This window comes from Phyllobates terribilis, unplaced genomic scaffold (assembly GCF_046119375.1).
Source record: "Phyllobates terribilis strain yellow unplaced genomic scaffold, ASM4611937v1 Scaffold_4__5_contigs__length_816908805, whole genome shotgun sequence".
Classification (NCBI taxonomy): Eukaryota; Metazoa; Chordata; class Amphibia; order Anura; family Dendrobatidae; genus Phyllobates; species Phyllobates terribilis.
The window spans coordinates 690304172-690328724 of record NW_027362764.1 but is presented as its reverse complement, the minus strand read 5'-3'; the positions used below and the strand labels follow the sequence as shown (position 1 = coordinate 690328724).

The following is a 24553-nucleotide window of genomic DNA, read 5'->3' as shown; positions in this document are numbered from 1 at the left end:
GCTGGCTCCTTAAAAAGGTCTTGTAGACAGAACGCCCCGCTCAGAGCCACTGAGCTCACTGATCGGCTGCCGCGCTGTCGACGGAACGTCAGCGTCGCGGCCAATGCCACAGGCCGGGAGCAGCGGCGAGACTCACCTGTAGACCTGGGTAGGGTGAGTAGAGCGTGGTTAGTTGCTTTCTAATAGCCTGCAGCCGGGGATTAACTTTTAATGAAAGGGAGCAACCCTTTTGACTGTCTGCAGCGCGCCGTACCTAGGAAGCGCACACTCACACACAGCGAGCATGCACAAGTTGCTCGCACGAGACCACATTCCCTATTTGCACCTGCAGCTTTTCCGCCACCATGCGTCAGACTCTCCTGCCTGTCTTATTATTATTTCAGGGCCTTAGCAGGAACCACCCCCTCAATTCCCTCCCGCTCCTTCCTAGCACTGAGGTTAGCTCCTGGGCAGCTGTCTGATTGGGTTAGTTACACAAGCTTCTTTGAAGAAGAAGACGTTACTTCTGCTGGCCCTCGTTAGGCGGTCGCCCTCTAAAACCATCCCCTGGGCAGCTGCTGAAAGCCTGGCCCCTTCACAGCGCGAGATGCTTTTAACGCCATCATTTGCATACGGCCGGCTGCGGGGTCAATAAGCACTCCTAGCCGTGGCAAGGAGCTCGGTGTGAGGCCTGGTAGAGGCGGCGGGGTTGCGTCCTTATCTTAGAGGTCTTGGGGGGCTTGGGAGGCTTGGGACTTGCAGCCTCTACTTTACGTAAGGTCGGTGTCCAGCAAGGCGCCACTCAATGCTAGCCGAGCTGGGCAAGATGGCAAAACGTCATCAAAATTGTCTACAATACCTGGTGTTCTCAGGAGGTGTCCCAACCAAGTATTTCCAAACCCATCTCTGCTTTGCTTCCGAGATCGGACGTATCCAAGGTGGTATGGCCAGTAGACGCTGCTTGGCCCATCGCCCGGCCAGCCTTCCTCAGGCTCGCGTGGGGACGAGAACTCTGGCCGTTCTGGGGCGGTCTCCGAAGGACCGATGCATAGGCTGTGCCGTCCCTATAGGTGTTGTTTGTTGAGCAATGAAACACCTGCCGCATCAGATGTGTTTAAAAATGGCTCGGCGCAGGGTCTCCTGCAGGCTAAACCGTTCATCGCGGGGATGTGACAGAAAGAGCAAGCTGGACCCGCAACTTGGGGTGGAGCGAAACGCCCAGGAGTGAATGAAGGAAGAGGGTGAGATGGTTGCGAGTGAATTTGAGCTGCTCTTCGGGGGGGTCGTGTGGCCTGCAAAGGTGTTTTGCTTGGGTTGTGCTGTAAACTGGCCTCCAGGTTACCGGTGGTTGCCTCCAGGTCAGCGGTGGTTGCCTCCAGTCATGCGGGAGTCGCTGGTCCTGGTGAAAAGAAGCCTAGTATTAAAAGTAAATAAGCAACAATGCTGGAGGCCCACGGTGATGAGAAGGATGCTGGTATTTTGCAAGGATTAAATAGCGCAAGAGAGAAAGCAAATGAAAAGAAGAAAGGAGCATGTGTGCGCTTGTGAAAAAAGGAATGGAAAAAAGGCATAGAGGAGAGTGACCCCTGCTGGTGGAAGTAAGAAAAAGCAAAAGCCTACAGCACCTGGTATTCCCAGGCGGTCTCCCATCCAAGTACTAACCAGGCCCAACCCTGCTTAGCTTCCAAGATCAGACGAGATTGGGCGTGTTCAGGGTGGTGTGGCCGTAGGCAGAGACAAGCCTCTCACTTGCTGCTTTTCCACTTTGACGTCCGGTTGCCGGCTGCCCTTTCCAGTGCTTAGTAAGACAAGGTGCTTTTGTGCTTTCCTTTCTCTTCACTTTTTTGCTGGCTCCTTAAAAAGGTCTTGTAGACAGAACGCCCCGCTCAGAGCCGCTGAGCTCACTGATCGGCTGCCGCGCTGTCGACGGAACGTCAGCGTCGCGGCCAATGCCACAGGCCGGGAGCAGCGGCGAGACTCACCGGTAGACCTGGGTAGGGTGAGTAGAGCGCGGTTAGTTGCTTTCTAATAGCCTGCAGCCGGGGATTAACTTTTAATGAAAGGGAGCAACCCTTTTGACTGTCTGCAGCGCGCCGTACCTAGGAAGCGCACACTCACACACAGCGAGCATGCACAAGTTGCTCGCACGAGACCACATTCCCTATTTGCACCTGCAGCTTTTCCGCCACCATGCGTCAGACTCTCCTGCCTGTCTTATTATTATTTCAGGGTCTTAGCAGGAACCACCCCCTCAATTCCCTCCCGCTCCTTCCTAGCACTGAGGTTAGCTCCTGGGCAGCTGTCTGATTGGGTTAGTTACACAAGATTCTTTGAAGAAGAAGACGTTACTTCTGCTGGCCCTCGTTAGGCGGTCGCCCTCTAAAACCATCCCCTGGGCAGCTGCTGAAAGCCTGGCCCCTTCACAGCGCGAGATGCTTTTAACGCCATCATTTGCATACGGCCGGCTGCGGGGTCAATAAGCACTCCTAGCCGTGGCAAGGAGCTCGGTGTGAGGCCTGGTAGAGGCGGCGGGGTTGCGTCCTTATCTTAGAGGTCTTGGGGGGCTTGGGAGGCTTGGGACTTCCAGCCTCTACTTTACGTAAGGTCGGTGTCCAGCAAGGCGCCACTCAATGCTAGCCGAGCTGGGCAAGATGGCAAAACGTCATCAAAATTGTCTACAATACCTGGTGTTCTCAGGAGGTGTCCCAACCAAGTATTTCCGAACCCATCTCTGCTTTGCTTCCGAGATCGGACGTATCCAAGGTGGTATGGCCAGTAGACGCTGCTTGGCCCATCGCCCGGCCAGTCTTCCTCAGGCTCGCGTGGGGACGAGAACTCTGGCCGTTCGGGGGCGGTCTCCGAAGGACCGATGCATAGGCTGTGCCGTCCCTATAGGTGTTGTTTGTTGAGCAATGAAACACCTGCCGCATCAGATGTGTTTAAAAATGGCTCGGCGCAGGGTCTCCTGCAGGCTAAACCGTTCATCGTGGGGATGTGACAGAAAGAGCAAGCTGGACCCGCAACTTGGGGTGGAGCGAAACGCCCAGGAGTGAATTTAGGAAGAGGGTGAGATGGTTGCGAGTGAATTTGAGCTGCTCTTCGGGGGGGTCGTGTGGCCTGCAAAGGTGTTTTGCTTGGGTTGTGCTGTAAACTGGCCTCCAGGTTACCGGTGGTTGCCTCCAGGTCAGCGGTGGTTGCCTCCAGTCATGCGGGAGTCGCTGGTCCTGGTGAAAAGAAGCCTAGTATTAAAAGTAAATAAGCAACAATGCTGGAGGCCCACGGTGATGAGAAGGATGCTGGTATTTTGCAAGGATTAAATAGCGCAAGAGAGAAAGCAAATGAAAAGAAGAAAGGAGCATGTGTGCGCTTGTGAAAAAAGGAATGGAAAAAAGGCATAGAGGAGAGTGACCCCTGCTGGTGGAAGTAAGAAAAAGCAAAAGCCTACAGCACCTGGTATTCCCAGGCGGTCTCACATCCAAGTACTAACCAGGCCCAACCCTGCTTAGCTTCCGAGATCAGACAAGATCGGGTGTGTTCAGGGTGGTGTGGCCGTAGGCAGAGACAGGCCTCTCACTTGCTGCTTTTCCACTTTGACGTCCGGTTGCCGGCTGCCCTTTCCAGTGCTTAGTAAGACAAGGTGTTTTTGTGCTTTCCTTTCTCTTCACTTTTTTGCTGGCTCCTTAAAAAGGTCTTGTAGACAGAACGCCCCGCTCAGAGCCGCTGAGCTCACTGATCGGCTGCCGCGCTGTCGACGGAATGTCAGCGTCGCGACCAATGCCACAGGCCGGGAGCAGCGGCGAGACTCACCGGTAGACCTGGGTAGGGTGAGTAGAGCGTGGTTAGTTGCTTTCTAATAGCCTGCAGCCGGGGATTAACTTTTAATGAAAGGGAGCAACCCTTTTGACTGTCTGCAGCGCGCCGTACCTAGGAAGCGCACACTCACACACAGCGAGCATGCACAAGTTGCTCGCACGAGACCACATTCCCTATTTGCACCTGCAGCTTTTCCGCCACCATGCGTCAGACTCTCCTGCCTCTCTTATTATTATTTCAGGGCCTTAGCAGGAACCACCCCCTCAATTCCCTCCCGCTTCTTCCTAGCACTGAGGTTAGCTCCTGGGCAGCTGTCTGATTGGGTTAGTTACACAAGCTTCTTTGAAGAAGAAGACGTTACTTCTGCTGGCCCTCGTTAGGCGGTCGCCCTCTAAAACCATCCCCTGGGCAGCTGCTGAAAGCCTGGCCCCTTCACAGCGCGAGATGCTTTTAACGCCATCATTTGCATACGGCCGGCTGCGGGGTCAATAAGCACTCCTAGCCGTGGCAAGGAGCTCGGTGTGAGGCCTGGTAGAGGCGGCGGGGTTGCGTCCTTATCTTAGAGGTCTTGGGGGGCTTGGGAGGCTTGGGACTTCCAGCCTCTACTTTACGTAAGGTCGGTGTCCAGCAAGGCGCCACTCCATGCTAGCCGAGCTGGGCAAGATGGCAAAACGTCATCAAAATTGTCTACAATACCTGGTGCTCTCAGGAGGTGTCCCAACCAAGTATTTCCGAACCCATCTCTGCTTTGCTTCCAAGATCGGACGTATCCAAGGTGGTATGGCCAGTAGACGCTGCTTGGCCCATCGCCCGGCCAGCCTTCCTCAGGCTCGCGTGGGGACGAGAACTCTGGCCGTTCTGGGGCGGTCTCCGAAGGACCGATGCATAGGCTGTGCCGTCCCTATAGGTGTTGTTTGTTGAGCAATGAAACACCTGCCGCATCAGATGTGTTTAAAAATGGCTCGGCGCAGGGTCTCCTGCAGGCTAAACCGTTCATCGCGGGGATGTGACAGAAAGAGCAAGCTGGACCCGCAACTTGGGGTGGAGCGAAACGCCCAGGAGTGAATGAAGGAAGAGGGTGAGATGGTTGCGAGTGAATTTGAGCTGCTCTTCGGGGGGGTCGTGTGGCCTGCAAAGGTGTTTTGCTTGGGTTGTGCTGTAAACTGGCCTCCAGGTTACCGGTGGTTGCCTCCAGGTCAGCGGTGGTTGCCTCCAGTCATGCAGGAGTCGCTGGTCCTGGTGAAAAGAAGCCTAGTATTAAAAGTAAATAAGCAACAATGCTGGAGGCCCACGGTGATGAGAAGGATGCTGGTATTTTGCAAGGATTAAATAGCGCAAGAGAGAAAGCAAATGAAAAGAAGAAAGGAGCATGTGTGCGCTTGTGAAAAAAGGAATGGAAAAAAGGCATAGAGGAGAGTGACCCCTGCTGGTGGAAGTAAGAAAAAGCAAAAGCCTGCAGCACCTGGTATTCCCAGGTGGTCTCCCATCCAAGTACTAACCAGGCCTGACCCTGCTTAGCTTCCAAGATCAGACGAGATTGGGCGTGCTCAGGGTGGTGTGGCCGTAGACAGAAGCAGGCCTCTCACTTGCTGCTTTTCCACTTTGACGTCCGGTTGCCGGCTGCCCTTTCCAGTGCTTAGTAAGACTAGGTGCTTTTGTGCTTTCCTTTCTCTTCACTTTTTTGCTGGCTCCTTAAAAAGGTCTTGTAGACAGAGCGCCCCGCTCACAGCCGCTGAGCTCACTGATCGGCTGCCGCGCTGTCGACGGAACGTCAGCGTCGCGGCCAATGCCACAGGCCGGGAGCAGCGGCGAGACTCACCGGTAGACCTGGGTAGGGTGAGTAGAGCGCGGTTAGTTGCTTTCTAATAGCCTGCAGCCGGGGATTAACTTTTAATGAAAGGGAGCAACCCTTTTGACTGTCTGCAGCGCGCCGTACCTAGGAAGCGCACACTCACACACAGCGAGCATGCACAAGTTGCTCGCACGAGACCACATTCCCTATTTGCACCTGCAGCTTTTCCGCCACCATGCGTCAGACTCTCCTGCCTCTCTTATTATTATTTCAGGGCCTTAGCAGGAACCACCCCCTCAATTCCCTCCCGCTCCTTCCTAGCACTGAGGTTAGCTCCTGGGCAGCTGTCTGATTGGGTTAGTTACACAAGCTTCTTTGAAGAAGAAGACGTTACTTCTGCTGGCCCTCGTTAGGCGGTCGCCCTCTAAAACCATCCCCTGGGCAGCTGCTGAAAGCCTGGCCCCTTCACAGCGCGAGATGCTTTTAACGCCATCATTTGCATACGGCCGGCTGCGGGATCAATAAGCACTCCTAGCCGTGGCAAGGAGCTCGGTGTGAGGCCTGGTAGAGGCGGCGGGGTTGCGTCCTTATCTTAGAGGTCTTGGGGGGCTTGGGAGGCTTGGGACTTCCAGCCTCTACTTTACGTAAGGTCGGTGTCCAGAAAGGCACCACTCAATGCTAGCCGAGCTGGGCAAGATGGCAAAACGTCATCAAAATTGTCTACAATACCTGGTGTTCTCAGGAGGTGTCCCAACCAAGTATTTCCGAACCCATCTCTGCTTTGCTTCCGAGATCGGACGTATCCAAGGTGGTATGGCCAGTAGACGCTGCTTGGCCCATCGCCCGGCCAGCCTTCCTCAGGCTCACGTGGGGACGAGAACTCTGGCCGTTTTGGGGCGGTCTCCGAAGGACCGATGCATAGGCTGTGCCGTCCCTATAGGTGTTGTTTGTTGAGCAATGAAACACCTGCCGCATCAGATGTGTTTAAAAATGGCTCGGCGCAGGGTCTCCTGCAGGCTAAACCGTTCATCGCGGGGATGTGACAGAAAGAGCAAGCTGGACCCGCAACTTGGGGTGGAGCGAAACGCCCAGGAGTGAATGAAGGAAGTGGGTGAGATGGTTGCGAGTGAATTTGAGCTGCTCTTCGGGGGGGTCGTGTGGCCTGCAAAGGTGTTTTGCTTGGGTTGTGCTGTAAACTGGCCTCCAGGTTACCAGTGGTTGCCTCCAGGTCAGCGGTGGTTGCCTCCAGTCATGCGGGAGTCGCTGGTCCTGGTGAAAAGAAGCCTAGTATTAAAAGTAAATAAGCAACAATGCTGGAGGCCCACGGTGATGAGAAGGATGCTGGTATTTTGAAGGATTAAATAGCGCAAGAGAGAAAGCAAATGAAAAGAAGAAAGGAGCATGTGTGCGCTTGTGAAAAAAGGAATGGAAAAAAGGCATAGAGGAGAGTGACCCCTGCTGGTGGAAGTAAGAAAAAGCAAAAGCCTACAGCACCTGGTATTCCCAGGCGGTCTCCCATCCAAGTACTAACCAGGCCTGACCCTGCTTAGCTTCCGAGATCAGACGAGATCAGGCACGTTCAGGGTGGTGTGGCGGTAGGCAGAGCCAGGCCTCTCACTTGCTGCTTTTCCACTTTGACGTCCGGTTGCCGGCTGCCCTTTCCAGTGCTTAGTAAGACAAGGTGCTTTTGTGCTTTCCTTTCTCTTCACTTTTTTGCTGGCTCCTTAAAAAGGTCTTGTAGACAGAACGCCCCGCTCACAGCCGCTGAGCTCACTGATCGGCTGCCGCGCTGTCGACGGAACGTCAGCGTCGCGGCCAATGCCACAGGCCGGGAGCAGCGGCGAGACTCACCGGTAGACCTGGGTAGGGTGAGTAGAGCGCGGTTAGTTGCTTTCTAATAGCCTGCAGCCGGGGATTAACTTTTAATGAAAGGGAGCAACCCTTTTGACTGTCTGCAGCGCGCCGTACCTAGGAAGCGCACACTCACACACAGCGAGCATGCACAAGTTGCTCGCACGAGACCACATTCCCTATTTGCACCTGCAGCTTTTCCGCCACCATGCGTCAGACTCTCCTGCCTCTCTTATTATTATTTCAGGGCCTTAGCAGGAACCACCCCCTCAATTCCCTCACGCTCCTTCCTAGCACTGAGGTTAGCTCCTGGGCAGCTGTCTGATTGAGTTAGTTACACAAGCTTCTTTGAAGAAGAAGACGTTACTTCTGCTGGCCCTCGTTAGGCGGTCGCCCTCTAAAACCATCCCCTGGGCAGCTGCTGAAAGCCTGGCCCCTTCACAGCGCGAGATGCTTTTAACGCCATCATTTGCATACGGCCGGCTGCGGGGTCAATAAGCACTCCTAGCCGTGGCAAGGAGCTCGGTGTGAGGCCTGGTAGAGGCGGCGGGGTTGCGTCCTTATCTTAGAGGTCTTGGGGGGCTTGGGAGGCTTGGGACTTGCAGCCTCTACTTTACGTAAGGTCGGTGTCCAGCAAGGCGCCACTCAATGCTAGCCGAGCTGGGCAAGATGGCAAAACGTCATCAAAATTGTCTACAATACCTGGTGTTCTCAGGAGGTGTCCCAACCAAGTATTTCCGAACCCATCTCTGCTTTGCTTCCGAGATCGGACGTATCCAAGGTGGTATGGCCAGTAGACGCTGCTTGGCCCATCGCCCGGCCAGCCTTCCTCAGGCTCGCGTGGGGACGAGAACTCTGGCCGTTCTGGGGCGGTCTCCGAAGGACCGATGCATAGGCTGTGTCGTCCCTATAGGTGTTGTTTGTTGAGCAATGAAACACCTGCCGCATCAGATGTGTTTAAAAATGGCTCGGCGGAGGGTCTCCTGCAGGCTAAACCGTTCATCGCGGGGATGTGACAGAAAGAGCAAGCTGGACCCGCAACTTGGGGTGGAGCGAAACGCCCAGGAGTGAATGAAGGAAGAGGGTGAGATGGTTGCGAGTGAATTTGAGCTGCTCTTCGGGGGGGTCGTGTGGCCTGCAAAGGTGTTTTGCTTGGGTTGTGCTGTAAACTGGCCTCCAGGTTACCGGTGGTTGCCTCCAGTCATGCGGGAGTCGCTGGTCCTGGTGAAAAGAAGCCTAGTATTAAAAGTAAATAAGCAACAATGCTGGAGGCCCACGGTGATGAGAAGGATGCTGGTATTTTGCAAGGATTAAATAACGCAAGAGAGAAAGCAAATGAAAAGAAGAAAGGAGCATGTGTGCGCTTGTGAAAAAAGGAATGGAAAAAAGGCATAGAGGAGAGTGTCCCCTGCTGGTGGAAGTAAGAAAAAGCAAAAGCCTACAGCACCTGGTATTCCCAGGCGGTCTCCCATCCAAGTACTAACCAGGCCCAACCCTGCTTAGCTTCCGAGATCAGACGAGATTGGGCGTGTTCAGGGTGGTGTGGCCGTAGGCAGAGACAGGCCTCTCACTTGCTGCTTTTCCACTTTGACGTCCGGTTGCCGGCTGCCCTTTCCAGTGCTTAGTAAGACAAGGTGCTTTTGTGCTTTCCTTTCTCTTCACTTTTTTGCTGGCTCCTTAAAAAGGTCTTGTAGACAGAACACCCCGCTCAGAGCCGCTGAGCTCACTGATCGGCTGCCGCGCTGTCGACGGAACGTCAGCGTCGCGGCCAATGCCACAGGCCGGGAGCAGCGGCGAGACTCACCGGTAGACCTGGGTAGGGTGAGTAGAGCGCGGTTAGTTGCTTTCTAATAGCCTGCAGCCGGGGATTAACTTTTAATGAAAGGGAGCAACCCTTTTGACTGTCTGCAGCGCGCCGTACCTAGGAAGCGCACACTCACACACAGCGAGCATGCACAAGTTGCTCGCACGAGACCACATTCCCTATTTGCACCTGCAGCTTTTCCGCCACCATGCGTCAGACTCTCCTGCCTGTCTTATTATTATTTCAGGGCCTTAGCAGGAACCACCCCCTCAATTCCCTCCCACTCCTTCCTAGCACTGAGGTTAGCTCCTGGGCAGCTGTCTGATTGGGTTAGTTACACAAGATTCTTTGAAGAAGAAGACGTTACTTCTGCTGGCCCTCGTTAGGCGGTCGCCCTCTAAAACCATCCCCTGGGCAGCTGCTGAAAGCCTGGCCCCTTCACAGCGCGAGAGAGATGCTTTTAACGCCATCATTTGCATACGGCCGGCTGCGGGGTCAATAAGCACTCCTAGCTGTGGCAAGGAGCTCGGTGTGAGGCCTGGTAGAGGCGGAGGGGTTGCTTCCTTATCTTAGAGGTCTTGGGGGGCTTGGGAGGCTTGGGACTTCCAGCCTCTACTTTACGTAAGGTCGGTGTCCAGCAAGGCGCCACTCCATGCTAGCCGAGCTGGGCAAGATGGCAAAACGTCATCAAAATTGTCTACAATACCTGGTGTTCTCAGGAGGTGTCCCAACCAAGTATTTCCGAACCCATCTCTGCTTTGCTTCCGAGATCGGACGTATCCAAGGTGGTATGGCCAGTAGACGCTGCTTGGCCCATCGACCGGCCAGCCTTCCTCAGGATCGCGTGGGGACGAGAACTCTGGCTGTTCTGGGGCGGTCTCGGAAGGACCGATGCATAGGCTGTGCCGTCCCTATAGGTGTTGTTTGTTGAGCAATGAAACACCTGCCGCATCAGATGTGTTTAAAAATGGCTCGGCGCAGGGTCTCCTGCAGGCTAAACCGTTCATCGCGGGGATGTGACAGAAAGAGCAAGCTGGACCCGCAACTTGGGGTGGAGTGAAATGCCCAGGAGTGAATGAAGGAAGAGGGTGAGATGGTTGCGAGTGAATTTGAGCTGCTCTTCGGGGGGGGTCGTGTGGCCTGCAAAGGTGTTTTGCTTGGGTTGTGCTGTAAACTGGCCTCCAGGTTACCAGTGGTTGCCTCCAGGTCAGCGGTGGTTGCCTCCAGTCATGCGGGAGTCGCTGGTCCTGGTGAAAAGAAGCCTAGTATTAAAAGTAAATAAGCAACAATGCTGGAGGTCCACGGTGATGAGAAGGATGCTGGTATTTTGCAAGGATTAAATAGCGCAAGAGAGAAAGCAAATGAAAAGAAGAAAGGAGCATGTGTGCGCTTGTGAAAAAAGGAATGGAAAAAAGGCATAGAGGAGAGTGACCCCTGCTTGTGGAAGTAAGAAAAAGCAAAAGCATACAGCACATGGTATTCCCAGGTGGTCTCCCATCCAAGTACTAACCAGGCCCGACCCTGCTTAGCTTCTGAGATCAGACAAGATAAGGTGTGTTCAGGGTGGTGTGGCCGTAGGCAGAGACAGGCCTCTCACTTGCTGCTTTTCTACTTTGACGTCCGGTTGCCGGCTGCCCTTTCCAGTGCTTAGTAAGACAAGGTGCTTTTGTGCTTTCCTTTCTCTTCACTTTTTTGCTGGCTCCTTAAAAAGGTCTTGTAGACAGAGCGCCCCGCTCACAGCCGCTGAGCTCACTGATCGGCTGCCGCGCTGTCGACGGAACGTCAGCGTCGCGGCCAATGCCACAGGCCGGGAGCAGCGGCGAGACTCACCGGTAGACCTGGGTAGGGTGAGTAGAGCGCGGTTAGTTGCTTTCTAATAGCCTGCAGCCGGGGATTAACTTTTAATGAAAGGGAGCAACCCTTTTGACTGTCTGCAGCGCGCCGTACCTAGGAAGCGCACACTCACACACAGCGAGCATGCACAAGTTGCTCGCACGAGACCACATTCCCTATTTGCACCTGCAGCTTTTCCGCCACCATGCGTCAGACTCTCCTGCCTCTCTTATTATTATTTCAGGGCCTTAGCAGGAACCACCCCCTCAATTCCCTCCCGCTCCTTCCTAGCACTGAGGTTAGCTCCTGGGCAGCTGTCTGATTGGGTTAGTTACACAAGCTTCTTTGAAGAAGAAGACGTTACTTCTGCTGGCCCTCGTTAGGCGGTCGCCCTCTAAAACCATCCCCTGGGCAGCTGCTGAAAGCCTGGCCCCTTCACAGCGCGAGATGCTTTTAACGCCATCATTTGCATACGGCCGGCTGCGGGATCAATAAGCACTCCTAGCCGTGGCAAGGAGCTCGGTGTGAGGCCTGGTAGAGGCGGCGGGGTTGCGTCCTTATCTTAGAGGTCTTGGGGGGCTTGGGAGGCTTGGGACTTCCAGCCTCTACTTTACGTAAGGTCGGTGTCCAGAAAGGCACCACTCAATGCTAGCCGAGCTGGGCAAGATGGCAAAACGTCATCAAAATTGTCTACAATACCTGGTGTTCTCAGGAGGTGTCCCAACCAAGTATTTCCGAACCCATCTCTGCTTTGCTTCCGAGATCGGACGTATCCAAGGTGGTATGGCCAGTAGACGCTGCTTGGCCCATCGCCCGGCCAGCCTTCCTCAGGCTCACGTGGGGACGAGAACTCTGGCCGTTTTGGGGCGGTCTCCGAAGGACCAATGCATAGGCTGTGCCGTCCCTATAGGTGTTGTTTGTTGAGCAATGAAACACCTGCCGCATCAGATGTGTTTAAAAATGGCTCGGCGCAGGGTCTCCTGCAGGCTAAACCGTTCATCGCGGGGATGTGACAGAAAGAGCAAGCTGGACCCGCAACTTGGGGTGGAGCGAAACGCCCAGGAGTGAATGAAGGAAGTGGGTGAGATGGTTGCGAGTGAATTTGAGCTGCTCTTCGGGGGGGGTCGTGTGGCCTGCAAAGGTGTTTTGCTTGGGTTGTGCTGTAAACTGGCCTCCAGGTTACCGGTGGTTGCCTCCAGGTCAGCGGTGGTTGCCTCCAGTCATGCGGGAGTCGCTGGTCCTGGTGAAAAGAAGCCTAGTATTAAAAGTAAATAAGCAACAATGCTGGAGGCCCACGGTGATGAGAAGGATGCTGGTATTTTGAAGGATTAAATAGCGCAAGAGAGAAAGCAAATGAAAAGAAGAAAGGAGCATGTGTGCGCTTGTGAAAAAAGGAATGGAAAAAAGGCATAGAGGAGAGTGACCCCTGCTGGTGGAAGTAAGAAAAAGCAAAAGCCTACAGCACCTGGTATTCCCAGGCGGTCTCCCATCCAAGTACTAACCAGGCCTGACCCTGCTTAGCTTCCGAGATCAGACAAGATCAGGCACGTTCAGGGTGGTGTGGCGGTAGGCAGAGCCAGGCCTCTCACTTGCTGCTTTTCCACTTTGACGTCCGGTTGCCGGCTGCCCTTTCCAGTGCTTACTAAGACAAGGTGCTTTTGTGCTTTCCTTTCTCTTCACTTTTTTGCTGGCTCCTTAAAAAGGTCTTGTAGACAGAACGCCCCGCTCACAGCCGCTGAGCTCACTGATCGGCTGCCGCGCTGTCGACGGAACGTCAGCGTCGCGGCCAATGCCACAGGCCGGGAGCAGCGGCGAGACTCACCGGTAGACCTGGGTAGGGTGAGTAGAGCACGGTTAGTTGCTTTCTAATAGCCTGCAGCCGGGGATTAACTTTTAATGAAAGGGAGCAACCCTTTTGACTGTCTGCAGCGCGCCGTACCTAGGAAGCGCACACTCACACACAGCGAGCATGCACAAGTTGCTCGCACGAGACCACATTCCCTATTTGCACCTGCAGCTTTTCCGCCACCATGCGTCAGACTCTCCTGCCTCTCTTATTATTATTTCAGGGCCTTAGCAGGAACCACCCCCTCAATTCCCTCACGCTCCTTCCTAGCACTGAGGTTAGCTCCTGGGCAGCTGTCTGATTGAGTTAGTTACACAAGCTTCTTTGAAGAAGAAGACGTTACTTCTGCTGGCCCTCGTTAGGCGGTCGCCCTCTAAAACCATCCCCTGGGCAGCTGCTGAAAGCCTGGCCCCTTCACAGCGCGAGATGCTTTTAACGCCATCATTTGCATACGGCCGGCTGCGGGGTCAATAAGCACTCCTAGCCGTGGCAAGGAGCTCGGTGTGAGGCCTGGTAGAGGCGGCGGGGTTGCGTCCTTATCTTAGAGGTCTTGGGGGGCTTGGGAGGCTTGGGACTTGCAGCCTCTACTTTACGTAAGGTCGGTGTCCAGCAAGGCGCCACTCAATGCTAGCCGAGCTGGGCAAGATGGCAAAACGTCATCAAAATTGTCTACAATACCTGGTGTTCTCAGGAGGTGTCCCAACCAAGTATTTCCGAACCCATCTCTGCTTTGCTTCCGAGATCGGACATATCCAAGGTGGTATGGCCAGTGGACGCTGCTTGGCCCATCGCCCGGCCAGCCTTCCTCAGGCTCGCGTGGGGACGAGAACTCTGGCCGTTCTGGGGCGGTCTCCGAAGGACCGATGCATAGGCTGTGCCGTCCCTATAGGTGTTGTTTGTTGAGCAATGAAACACCTGCCGCATCAGATGTGTTTAAAAATGGCTCGGCGGAGGGTCTCCTGCAGGCTAAACCGTTCATCGCGGGGATGTGACAGAAAGAGCAAGCTGGACCCGCAACTTGGGGTGGAGCGAAACGCCCAGGAGTGAATGAAGGAAGAGGGTGAGATGGTTGCGAGTGAATTTGAGCTGCTCTTCGGGGGGGTCGTGTGGCCTGCAAAGGTGTTTTGCTTGGGTTGTGCTGTAAACTGGCCTCCAGGTTACCGGTGGTTGCCTCCAGTCATGCGGGAGTCGCTGGTCCTGGTGAAAAGAAGCCTAGTATTAAAAGTAAATAAGCAACAATGCTGGAGGCCCACGGTGATGAGAAGGATGCTGGTATTTTGCAAGGATTAAATAGCGCAAGAGAGAAAGCAAATGAAAAGAAGAAAGGAGCATGTGTGCGCTTGTGAAAAAAGGAATGGAAAAAAGGCATAGAGGAGAGTGACCCCTGCTGGTGGAAGTAAGAAAAAGCAAAAGCCTACAGCACCTGGTATTCCCAGGCGGTCTCCCATCCAAGTACTAACCAGGCCCAACCCTGCTTAGCTTCCAAGATCAGACGAGATCGGGCGTGTTCAGGGTGGTGTGGCCGTAGGCAGAGACAGGCCTCTCACTTGCTGCTTTTCCACTTTGACGTCCGGTTGCCGGCTGCCCTTTCCAGTGCTTAGTAAGACAAGGTGCTTTTGTGCTTTCCTTTCTCTTCACTTTTTTGCTGGCTCCTTAAAAAGGTCTTGTAGACAGAACGCCCCGCTCACAGCCGCTGAGCTCACTGATCGGCTGCCGCGCTGTCGACGGAACGTCAGCGTCGCGGCCAATGCCACAGGCCGGGAGCAGCGGCGAGACTCACCGGTAGACCTGGGTAGGGTGAGTAGAGCGCGGTTAGTTGCTTTCTAATAGCCTGCAGCCGGGGATTAACTTTTAATGAAAGGGAGCAACCCTTTTGACTGTCTGCAGCGCGCCGTACCTAGGAAGCGCACACTCACACACAGCGAGCATGCACAAGTTGCTCGCACGAGACCACATTCCCTATTTGCACCTGCAGCTTTTCCGCCACCATGCGTCAGACTCTCCTGCCTGTCTTATTATTATTTCAGGGCCTTAGCAGGAACCACCCCCTCAATTCCCTCCCGCTCCTTCCTAGCACTGAGGTTAGCTCCTGGGCAGCTGTCTGATTGGGTTAGTTACACAAGATTCTTTGAAGAAGAAGACGTTACTTCTGCTGGCCCTCGTTAGGCGGTCGCCCTCTAAAACCATCCCCTGGGCAGCTGCTGAAAGCCTGGCCCCTTCACAGCGCGAGAGAGATGCTTTTAACGCCATCATTTGCATACGGCCGGCTGCGGGGTCAATAAGCACTCCTAGCTGTGGCAAGGAGCTCGGTGTGAGGCCTGGTAGAGGCGGAGGGGTTGCTTCCTTATCTTAGAGGTCTTGGGGGGCTTGGGAGGCTTGGGACTTCCAGCCTCTACTTTACGTAAGGTCGGTGTCCAGCAAGGCGCCACTCCATGCTAGCCGAGCTGGGCAAGATGGCAAAACGTCATCAAAATTGTCTACAATACCTGGTGTTCTCAGGAGGTGTCCCAACCAAGTATTTCCGAACCCATCTCTGCTTTGCTTCCGAGATCGGACGTATCCAAGGTGGTATGGCCAGTAGACGCTGCTTGGCCCATCGACCGGCCAGCCTTCCTCAGGATCGCGTGGGGACGAGAACTCTGGCTGTTCTGGGGCGGTCTCGGAAGGACCGATGCATAGGCTGTGCCGTCCCTATAGGTGTTGTTTGTTGAGCAATGAAACACCTGCCGCATCAGATGTGTTTAAAAATGGCTCGGCGCAGGGTCTCCTGCAGGCTAAACCGTTCATCGCGGGGATGTGACAGAAAGAGCAAGCTGGACCCGCAACTTGGGGTGGAGTGAAATGCCCAGGAGTGAATGAAGGAAGAGGGTGAGATGGTTGCGAGTGAATTTGAGCTGCTCTTCGGGGGGGGTCGTGTGGCCTGCAAAGGTGTTTTGCTTGGGTTGTGCTGTAAACTGGCCTCCAGGTTACCAGTGGTTGCCTCCAGGTCAGCGGTGGTTGCCTCCAGTCATGCGGGAGTCGCTGGTCCTGGTGAAAAGAAGCCTAGTATTAAAAGTAAATAAGCAACAATGCTGGAGGTCCACGGTGATGAGAAGGATGCTGGTATTTTGCAAGGATTAAATAGCGCAAGAGAGAAAGCAAATGAAAAGAAGAAAGGAGCATGTGTGCGCTTGTGAAAAAAGGAATGGAAAAAAGGCATAGAGGAGAGTGACCCCTGCTTGTGGAAGTAAGAAAAAGCAAAAGCATACAGCACATGGTATTCCTAGGTGGTCTCCCATCCAAGTACTAACCAGGCCCAACCCTGCTTAGCTTCCGAGATCAGACGAGATCAGGTGTGTTCAGGGTGGTGTGGCCGTAGGCAGAGACAGGCCTCTCACTTGCTGCTTTTCTACTTTGACGTCCGGTTGCCGGCTGCCCTTTCCAGTGCTTAGTGAGACAAGGTGCTTTTGTGCTTTCCTTTCTCTTCACTTCTTTGCTGGCTCCTTAAAAAGGTCTTGTAGACAGAACGCCCCGCTCAGAGCCACTGAGCTCACTGATCGGCTGCCGCGCTGTCGACGGAACGTCAGCGTCGCGGCCAATGCCACAGGCCGGGAGCAGCGGCGAGACTCACCGGTAGACCTGGGTAGGGTGAGTAGAGCGCGGTTAGCTGCTTTCTAATAGCCTGCAGCCGGGGATTAACTTTTAATGAAAGGGAGCAACCCTTTTGACTGTCTGCAGCGCGCCGTACCTAGGAAGCGCACACTCACACACAGCGAGCATGCACAAGTTGCTCGCACGAGACCACATTCCCTATTTGCACCTGCAGCTTTTCCGCCACCATGCGTCAGACTCTCCTGCCTGTCTTATTATTATTTCAGGGCCTTAGCAGGAACCACCCCCTCAATTCCCTCCCGCTCCTTCCTAGCACTGAGGTTAGCTCCTGGGCAGCTGTCTGATTGGGTTAGTTACACAAGCTTCTTTGAAGAAGAAGACGTTACTTCTGCTGGCCCTCGTTAGGCGGTCGCCCTCTAAAACCATCCCCTGGGCAGCTGCTGAAAGCCTGGCCCCTTCACAGCGCGAGATGCTTTTAACGCCATCATTTGCATACGGCCGGCTGTGGGGTCAATAAGCACTCCTAGCCGTGGCAAGGAGCTCGGTGTGAGGCCTGGTAGAGGCGGCGGGGTTGCGTCCTTATCTTAGAGGTCTTGGGGGGCTTGGGAGGCTTGGGACTTCCAGCCTCTACTTTACGTAAGGTCGGTGTCCAGCAAGGCGCCACTCCATGCTAGCCGAGCTGGGCAAGATGGCAAAACGTCATCAAAATTGTCTACAATACCTGGTGTTCTCAGGAGGTGTCCCAACCAAGTATTTCCGAACCCATCTCTGCTTTGCTTCCGAGATCGGATGTATCCAAGGTGGTATGGACAGTAGACGCTGCTTGGCCCATCGCCCGGCCAGCCTTCCTCAGGATCGCGTGGGGACGAGAACTCTGGCCGTTCTGGGGCAGTCTCTGAAGGACCGATGCATAGGCTGTGCCGTCCCTATAGGTGTTGTTTGTTGAGCAATGAAACACCTGCCGCATCAGATGTGTTTAAAAATGGCTCGGCGCAGGGTCTCCTGCAGGCTAAACCGTTCATCGCGGGGATGTGACAGAAAGAGCAAGCTGGACCCGCAACTTGGGGTGGAGCGAAACGCCCAGGAGTGAATGAAGGAAGAGGGTGAGATGATTGCGAGTGAATTTGAGCTGCTCTTCGGGGGGGTCGTTTGGCCTGCAAAGGTGTTTTGCTTGGGTTGTGCTGTAAACTGGCCTCCAGGTTACCGGTGGTTGCCTCCAGGTCAGCGGTGGTTGCCTCCAGTCATGCGGGAGTCTCTGGTCCTGGTGAAAAGAAGCCTAGTATTAAAAGTAAATAAGCAACAATGCTGGAGGCCCACGGTGATGAGAAGGATGCTGGTATTTTGCAAGGATTAAATAGCGCAAGAGAGAAAGCAAATAAAAAGAAGAAAGGAGCATGTGTGCGCTTGTGAAAAAAGGAATGGAAAAAAGGCATAGAGGAGAGTGACCCCTGCTTGTGGAAGTAAGAAAAAGCAAAAGCCTACAGCACCTGGTATTCCCAGGCGGTTTCCCATCCAAGTACTAACCAGGCCCAACCCTGCTTAGAATCCAAGATCAAACAAGATCAGGTGTGTTCATGGTGGTGTGGCCGTAGGCAGAGACAAGCCTCTCACTTGCTGCTTTTCTACTTTGACGTCCGGTTGCCGGCTGCCCTTTCCAGTGCTTAGTAAGACAAGGTGCTTTTGTGCTTTCCTTTCTCTTCACTTTTTTGCTGGCTCCTTAAAAAGGTCTTGTAGACAGAACGCCCCGCTCACAGCCGCTGAGCTCACTGATCGGCTGCCGCGCTGTCGACGGAACGTCAGCGTCGCGGCCAATGCCACAGGCCGGGAGCAGCGGCGAGACTCACCGGTAGACCTGGGTAGGGTGAGTAGAGCACGGTTAGTTGCTTTCTAATAGCTTGCAGCCGAGGATTAACTTTTAATGAAAGGGAGCAACCCTTTTGACTGTCTGCAGCGCGCCGTACCTAGGAAGCGCACACTCACACACAGCGAGCATGCACAAGTTGCTCGCACGAGACCACATTCCCTATTTGCACCTGCAGCTTTTCCGCCACCATGCGTCAGACTCTCCTGCCTGTCTTATTATTATTTCAGGGCCTTAGCAGGAACCACCCCCTCAATTCCCTCCCGCTCCTTCCTAGCACGAGGTTAGCTCCTGGGCAGCTGTCTGATTGGGTTAGTTACACAAGCTTCTTTGAAGAAGAAGACGTTACTTCTGCTGGCCCTCGTTAGGCGGTCGCCCTCTAAAACCATCCCCTGGGCAGCTGCTGAAAGCCTGGCCCCTTCACAGCGCGAGATGCTTTTAACGCCATCATTTGCATACGGCCCGCTGCGGGGTCAATAAGCACTCCTAGCCGTGGCAAGGAGCTCGGTGTGAGGCCTGGTAGAGGCGGCGGGGTTGCGTCCTTATCTTAGAGGTCTTGGGGGGCTTGGGCGGCTTGGGACTTCCATCCTCTACTTTACGTAAGGTCGGTGTCCAGCAAGGCGCCACTCCATGCTAGCCGAGCTGCGCAAGATGGCAAAACGTCATCAAAATTGTCTACAATACCTGGTGTTCTCAGGAGGTGTCCCAACCAAGTATTTCCGAACCCATCTCTGCTTTGCTTCCGAGATCGGACGTATCCAAGGTGGTATGGCCAGTAGACGCTGCTTGGCCCATCGACCGGCCAGCCTTCCTCAGGCTTGCGTGGGGACGAGAACTCTGGCCGTTCTGGGGCGGTCTCTGAAGGACCGATGCATAGGCTGTGCCGTCCCTATAGGTGTTGTTTGTTTGCAGGCTAAACCGTTCATCGCGGGGATGTGACAGAAAGAGCAAGCTGGACCCGCAACTTGGGGTGGAGCGAAACGCCCAGGAGTGAATGAAGGAAGAGGGTGAGATGGTTGCGAGTGAATTTGAGCTGCTCTTCGGGGGGGTCGTGTGGCCTGCAAAGGTGTTTTGCTTGGGTTGTGCTGTAAACTGGCCTCCAGGTTACCGGTGGTTGCCTCCAGGTCAGCGGTGGTTGCCTCCAGTCATGCGGGAGTCGCTGGTCCTGGTGAAAAGAAGCTTAGTATTAAAAGTAAATAAGCAACAATGCTGGAGGCCCACGGTGATGAGAAGGATGCTGGTATTTTGCAAGGATTAAATAGCGCAAGAGAGAAAGCAAATGAAAAGAAGAAAGGAGCATGTGTGTGACGCGCCCCTGGGCCTGCTGTGTCGCGCAGCGTCTCGCGCTCGGGGGCTTACCCGGAACCGGATCAGATGAGGGTTGTAGTCTCCGAGTGGCGGGGACCCGGTCCGTGCCCAGGGAGTCAAACTCAGTGTATGGCAGTCTTGATAGGTGTTATTTGAGTGTCGACTACGCCACCCGTTGATTTGCAGCTATGGAGCTGCCGCTGCAGGGCAGACCGCTGAGGCCGATGTAGAATTGTGCAGCGTGATAGTATAACCCCCAACGGGAGGGGTATGGCCTCAGGGCAGCCGACGTGGAAGATGGGGGTAGCAGGAACCACTCAGAGACGGTGCGGTGTAATTCAGGGTCTTTACTGGTAACAACGATAGACCCTCCCAGAGTACTTGCTAGCGAACGGGGCCTGGTCAGTCCTTGAGCAGATGGGATCTCCCCTGGCCAGGCGGAGTTGTAGGCCTCCCAAACTGACTGTACTCTTCTGGCTACCTTGCTAGAAGCGGATATAAGTAGCCCACGTCCCTGAGTGTGCCGTGTGGTGCTCACCCGTATGGCCGGTGACTCGGGGCCTTCTAATGGCTTCCGCTCCACGTTGGCGGTGCTGGTCCCACGCGTGTGACCTTGCCTTCGGGTTTCTGGGCCTGAGGACCTGAAATCCCCTGCCGGTCGGCTTCTGCTGCTGGGTAAGAGTTAGTCCCCACAGCCTCGGACGCCGGGTCCGGTAAGAAAGCTTCTCAGTCAGGGCGAGCTCTGCAGCTGCCAGCCCCTGACTCATAGTAGTATTGCTCCCACTGAGCTTCTGCTGTTTCTTCCTATGACTGTTTCTTGTCTCTGCTTCTTCTCTACTCCTAACCCTGCCTCAGCCCCGGGTTTATATAGGGGAAGTTCTTCCCCTCCCAAGACTGGGCAGGAGGTGTGGCATGCACAGGATCCCTGACCAAAGGACCTCCCACCTGCTCTCAGACATAACATTACATTACTGTGGAAACCAGACCCCTGGGGTGCCACATTCCCCCCTAGTGAAATTTAGTACTCCGGGACTAAACATATTTTAGAAAAACATAACAAGATATAACAACAATAATAGTACAATAAGAAGAAACACATAAAGGTGGTCACGGATATCCGTAACCGGGTGCAGTCTTTGAAGAAAGCAAGGTGTCCATTTCACCAAAACAGGGAGACGTAACCAGGTAGGGGTCTGTTCTGCCCCGAGTCCTTAACAGTCTTTAGTCCGTCCTGGGTTACGCTCCAACTATGTACACAGGATTCCCGGTAAATCCACCAAATACTCCTATAAACAACTAGAAACACATAATTATACACAAGCAATAAGAAAAACAGGTAACCACAAATAAAACAACTTATACATTTCAAATCCTCCAACGTGCGGGTAACTGGCCTCTAGTGGCCCTAGTGGACCTACGGAGCTGACTGTCTAGCCCTGAACTACAGGGTGTAGGAGCTGTCAAGGGTAAACTGGGCAGCTGTCTACCGGCTCTTTGGCTCACTAGGGGTACGGCAGGCTCACTATAAGCAGAGGGTTGATCCTCCTGTTCTGCTTGTGTGGAGTCTTCTGCCTCCTGGACCGGCTGCTCTTCCAGCTCTACCTGTCGCTCCGTAGGTGCTTGGGATGCGGGTTGGAGGAAGGTGAGTACGGGTACCACAACTGCGCCATTGACTTGAGTCCAAGACCGAGGGAAGTCTCCGAGCACAGTACTAACCATGTCTTCCCTTTCCTCTACGGGTCGAGGGTCTTCTTGTTCCTCTTCAGGGTTCCGTAGCTGTTCGGGACACTTCTTCAGGTGATCCCGGGATACAATGGTTGTGGTTTCCCCTCCATCTTTACTGATGGTACAGACCTTTGGGTTGTCGTGGCTTGAGGGCAGTACGGTGTACGGGTCCTTCTCCCACTGGTCGTCCAACTTGTGGAGCCGTCTTTTTCTCTTCAAGACCTGCTCTCCGGGTACCAGGGGAACAGCGGGAGCATACTGGTTGTAAGTTTTCTCTTGTCTTTCCCTAGCCTGACAGAGACTTCGCTCCACGCTCTCCTGTACTCTCCGGTACTGCTGCTGCCTCTCTGTGTCCCAGTCTGCTTCTGGTGAAGTGTCCTCGGGTGTCAGGACTCCCATTTCCAGGTCAACAGGTAACTTACCAGGTCTCGCCCTCATTAGGTAAGCCGGGGTACAGTTGGTGGAACCTACCGGGATGTGGTTGTATAGGTCCACCAGATCGGGCAACTTCTCAGGCCACAGACTGCGTTCTTCCAGGGGCAACGTTTTCAGAAGATCCATTACCACCTGGTTCATTTTCTCACAAAGTCCATTAGTTTGCGGATGGTAGGGTGTCGTCCTTATCTTCCGGCAGCCATACAGATTGCAGAATTCCTGGAAGACCTCCGCTTCAAAGGCAGGTCCCTGGTCCGTCAGCACTTGGTCCGGGTAACCGTGTGGACGGCAAAAGTGCTGCTGAAAGGCTCTAGCTGCTGTTTGAGCCGTTAAGTCCTTGACGGGGACGACAACCAGAAACCGGGAGTAATGATCCACGATGGTTAACGCGTAGACGTAGCCACTTCTGCTTGGGGTCAGTTTTACATGATCCAAGGCTACCAGTTCCAACGGCTGCCGGGTGACGATGGACTGCAGGGGAGTCTTCTGGCTGGCACGGTCCTTCCTTCTTAGGTTGCACGGGCCACAGTCTCTGCACCACCTCTCGATGGTTCCCCTCATGCCTACACAGTGGAACCGCTCGCGCAGCAGGAACTCCAGCTTCTTCCATCCGAAGTGTCCAGCCCCGTCGTGGTATGCCTCCATCACCATGGCTGCGTCTCTTCGTGGCACCACTATTTGCCAGATTAGTTCATGTGTCCGGGAGTTAACCATTCTGCGGCACAACTTCCCCTTGTAAAGGAACAGTCTACTCTTTTCTGCCCACAGTTGCTTGGCTTCCTCCGGAGCGTCTGGGTCAAGGCGAGCCTCTGGCCGAGTCAGCATCTCCTTTACCAGCCGGACGGCAGGGTCGCTGTCTTGCGTTTCCGCCCAGTTGTAGTGAGGCAAGGGGTTAAACGTAGCGGCTTGCTTACTCCCTACCCGGTGGGAACACTGGATAGTCCCATGACGGTGGAACGCAGGGAGTTCGACTTCTTCCAGTTCCTCTGGATCTTCTCCTACGTCCGGTAGATTTGGCATCCTGGACAGGGCGTCCGCGTTGGTATTGGAGCATCCTGCCCGGTATTTGATTGTGAACTCGTAGTTGGACAGACGAGCCATCCATCTCTGCTCTAGGGCACCGAGTCTTGCTGTGTCCAGGTGTGTCAACGGGTTGTTATCCGTGTACACGATGAACCGGGAAGAAGCGAGGTAGTGCTTAAAGCGTTCGGTGACTGCCCACACCACTGCCAGGAACTCTAGCTTAAAGGAGCTGTAATTCTCCGGGTTTCTCTCGGTGGGTCGCAGTTTTCGGCTGGCGTAAGCGATTACTCGTTCTTTCCCCTGCTGGATCTGGGACAGCACAGCTCCTAGCCCGATGTTACTTGCGTCAGTGTAGAGGATAAAGGGCTGGCTGTAATCGGGGTACGCCAGGATTTCATCCCCCGTGAGGGCCATCTTCAGCTGGCGGAAGGACTCTTCTTCTAACTTCTCCCATCTGAAGGGCGGCTTCTGGTTCTTGGCCTTCCGGGACTGGCCTATCAGGAGGTCCTGCATGGGAGCTGCCTTTTTGGTGAAACCGGGGATGAATCTGCGGTAATAGCCTACCAACCCAAGGAACTGCCGCACTTCCTTTATACTGGAGGGACTTGGCCATTCCTTAATTGCGGTGATCTTATCAGGGTCGGGAGTCACTCCGTCAGCGCTCACCACGTGTCCCAGGTACTGCACCTTTGGCTTCAGGAGGTGACACTTAGAGGGTTTCACCTTCAGGCCGTAACTTGCCAGGGCTTCGAACACTTCCGCCAGATGTTTCAGGTGGTCCTCATAAGTCTTGGAATATACGATGACATCGTCCAGGTACAACAGGACCGTCTCGAAGTTTTTGTGTCCCAGACAGCACTCCATTAATCGTTGGAAGGTTCCGGGTGCGTTACAAAGTCCAAACGGCATACAGGTAAACTCGCTAAGTCCCATCGGGGTGGTGAATGCGGTCTTCTCCCGGTCCGCCTCTGCTACAGGAACCTGCCAGTACCCGCTAGTGAGATCCAAGGTAGAGAAGAAGTTAGCAGATCTTAAAGCAGCCAAAGACTCCTCTATCCTTGGTAAAGGGTACGCATCCTTGTGTGTGATACGATTGATTTTCCGGTAATCTACACACATCCTCATAGTGTTGTCTTTCTTTTTGACTAAAACTAGTGGGGCTGCCCAGGGGCTACAGCTATCCCGGATTACCCTAGCCTCCTTCATGTCTCTAAGCATCCCCTTGGCGTGTTGGTAATGTGCAGGGGGTACGGGTCGATACCTCTCTTTTATGGGAGGATGATCTGCCGTGGGGATGCGGTGTTCTACCCCCTTAACTCGCCCGAAGTCTAACGGGTGTTTACTAAACACTCTCTCATACTCTTGAACCACCCGGTAGACTCCCTGTTTCTGGTGGGAGGGAGTGGAGTCAGTTCCCAAGTGTAGTTGCTGACACCAATCCTCCATTACTTTCTTAGAGCCGTTACCTTCCTCCGGGTGAGATGGAGGCAAGGCTTCCACAGACTGTATAGAGTTTTGGTTGATGGTATATAATTTGGCTAGCGTGGCATACCGGGGTAGGTATACTTCCCTCTTCCCGATATTTATTAGGCGAACGGGCACCCTCCCATGGCGTACATGAACCACCCCCCGTGCTGTCAAAATGGTGGGCCTACTGTCTGAGTAAACTGGTTCTACCATTGCCTGGTAATC

General features: G+C 54.2%; 7 non-coding genes and 3 pseudogenes across 7 annotated transcripts; all 10 read right to left on the bottom strand.

Annotated features, from left to right (window-relative positions):
* Positions 1-1592: 1592 nt before the first annotated feature.
* LOC141266875 (5S ribosomal RNA) lies at positions 1593-1711 on the bottom strand. Its single transcript, XR_012320896.1, has one exon. It is a non-coding gene; the product is annotated as a 5S ribosomal RNA (ribosomal RNA).
* Positions 1712-3417: 1706 nt separating this feature from the next.
* Positions 3418-3536, bottom strand: LOC141270412 (5S ribosomal RNA). Its single transcript, XR_012321648.1, has one exon. It is a non-coding gene; the product is annotated as a 5S ribosomal RNA (ribosomal RNA).
* A 1706-nt stretch (positions 3537-5242) lies between these two features.
* LOC141266879 (5S ribosomal RNA) lies at positions 5243-5361 on the bottom strand. The gene has a single exon (XR_012320900.1). It is a non-coding gene; the product is annotated as a 5S ribosomal RNA (ribosomal RNA).
* A 1705-nt stretch (positions 5362-7066) lies between these two features.
* On the bottom strand, positions 7067-7185 carry LOC141266808 (5S ribosomal RNA). The gene has a single exon (XR_012320831.1). It is a non-coding gene; the product is annotated as a 5S ribosomal RNA (ribosomal RNA).
* A 1685-nt stretch (positions 7186-8870) lies between these two features.
* Positions 8871-8989, bottom strand: LOC141268697 (5S ribosomal RNA). Its single transcript, XR_012321432.1, has one exon. It is a non-coding gene; the product is annotated as a 5S ribosomal RNA (ribosomal RNA).
* A 1711-nt stretch (positions 8990-10700) lies between these two features.
* Positions 10701-10819, bottom strand: LOC141267302 (5S ribosomal RNA; annotated as a pseudogene).
* Positions 10820-12525: 1706 nt separating this feature from the next.
* LOC141267313 (5S ribosomal RNA) lies at positions 12526-12644 on the bottom strand (annotated as a pseudogene).
* A 1685-nt stretch (positions 12645-14329) lies between these two features.
* LOC141267358 (5S ribosomal RNA) lies at positions 14330-14448 on the bottom strand. Its single transcript, XR_012321297.1, has one exon. It is a non-coding gene; the product is annotated as a 5S ribosomal RNA (ribosomal RNA).
* A 1711-nt stretch (positions 14449-16159) lies between these two features.
* On the bottom strand, positions 16160-16278 carry LOC141266424 (5S ribosomal RNA). The gene has a single exon (XR_012320462.1). It is a non-coding gene; the product is annotated as a 5S ribosomal RNA (ribosomal RNA).
* Positions 16279-17984: 1706 nt separating this feature from the next.
* Positions 17985-18103, bottom strand: LOC141268139 (5S ribosomal RNA; annotated as a pseudogene).
* Between the last annotated feature and the right edge of the window lie 6450 nt (positions 18104-24553).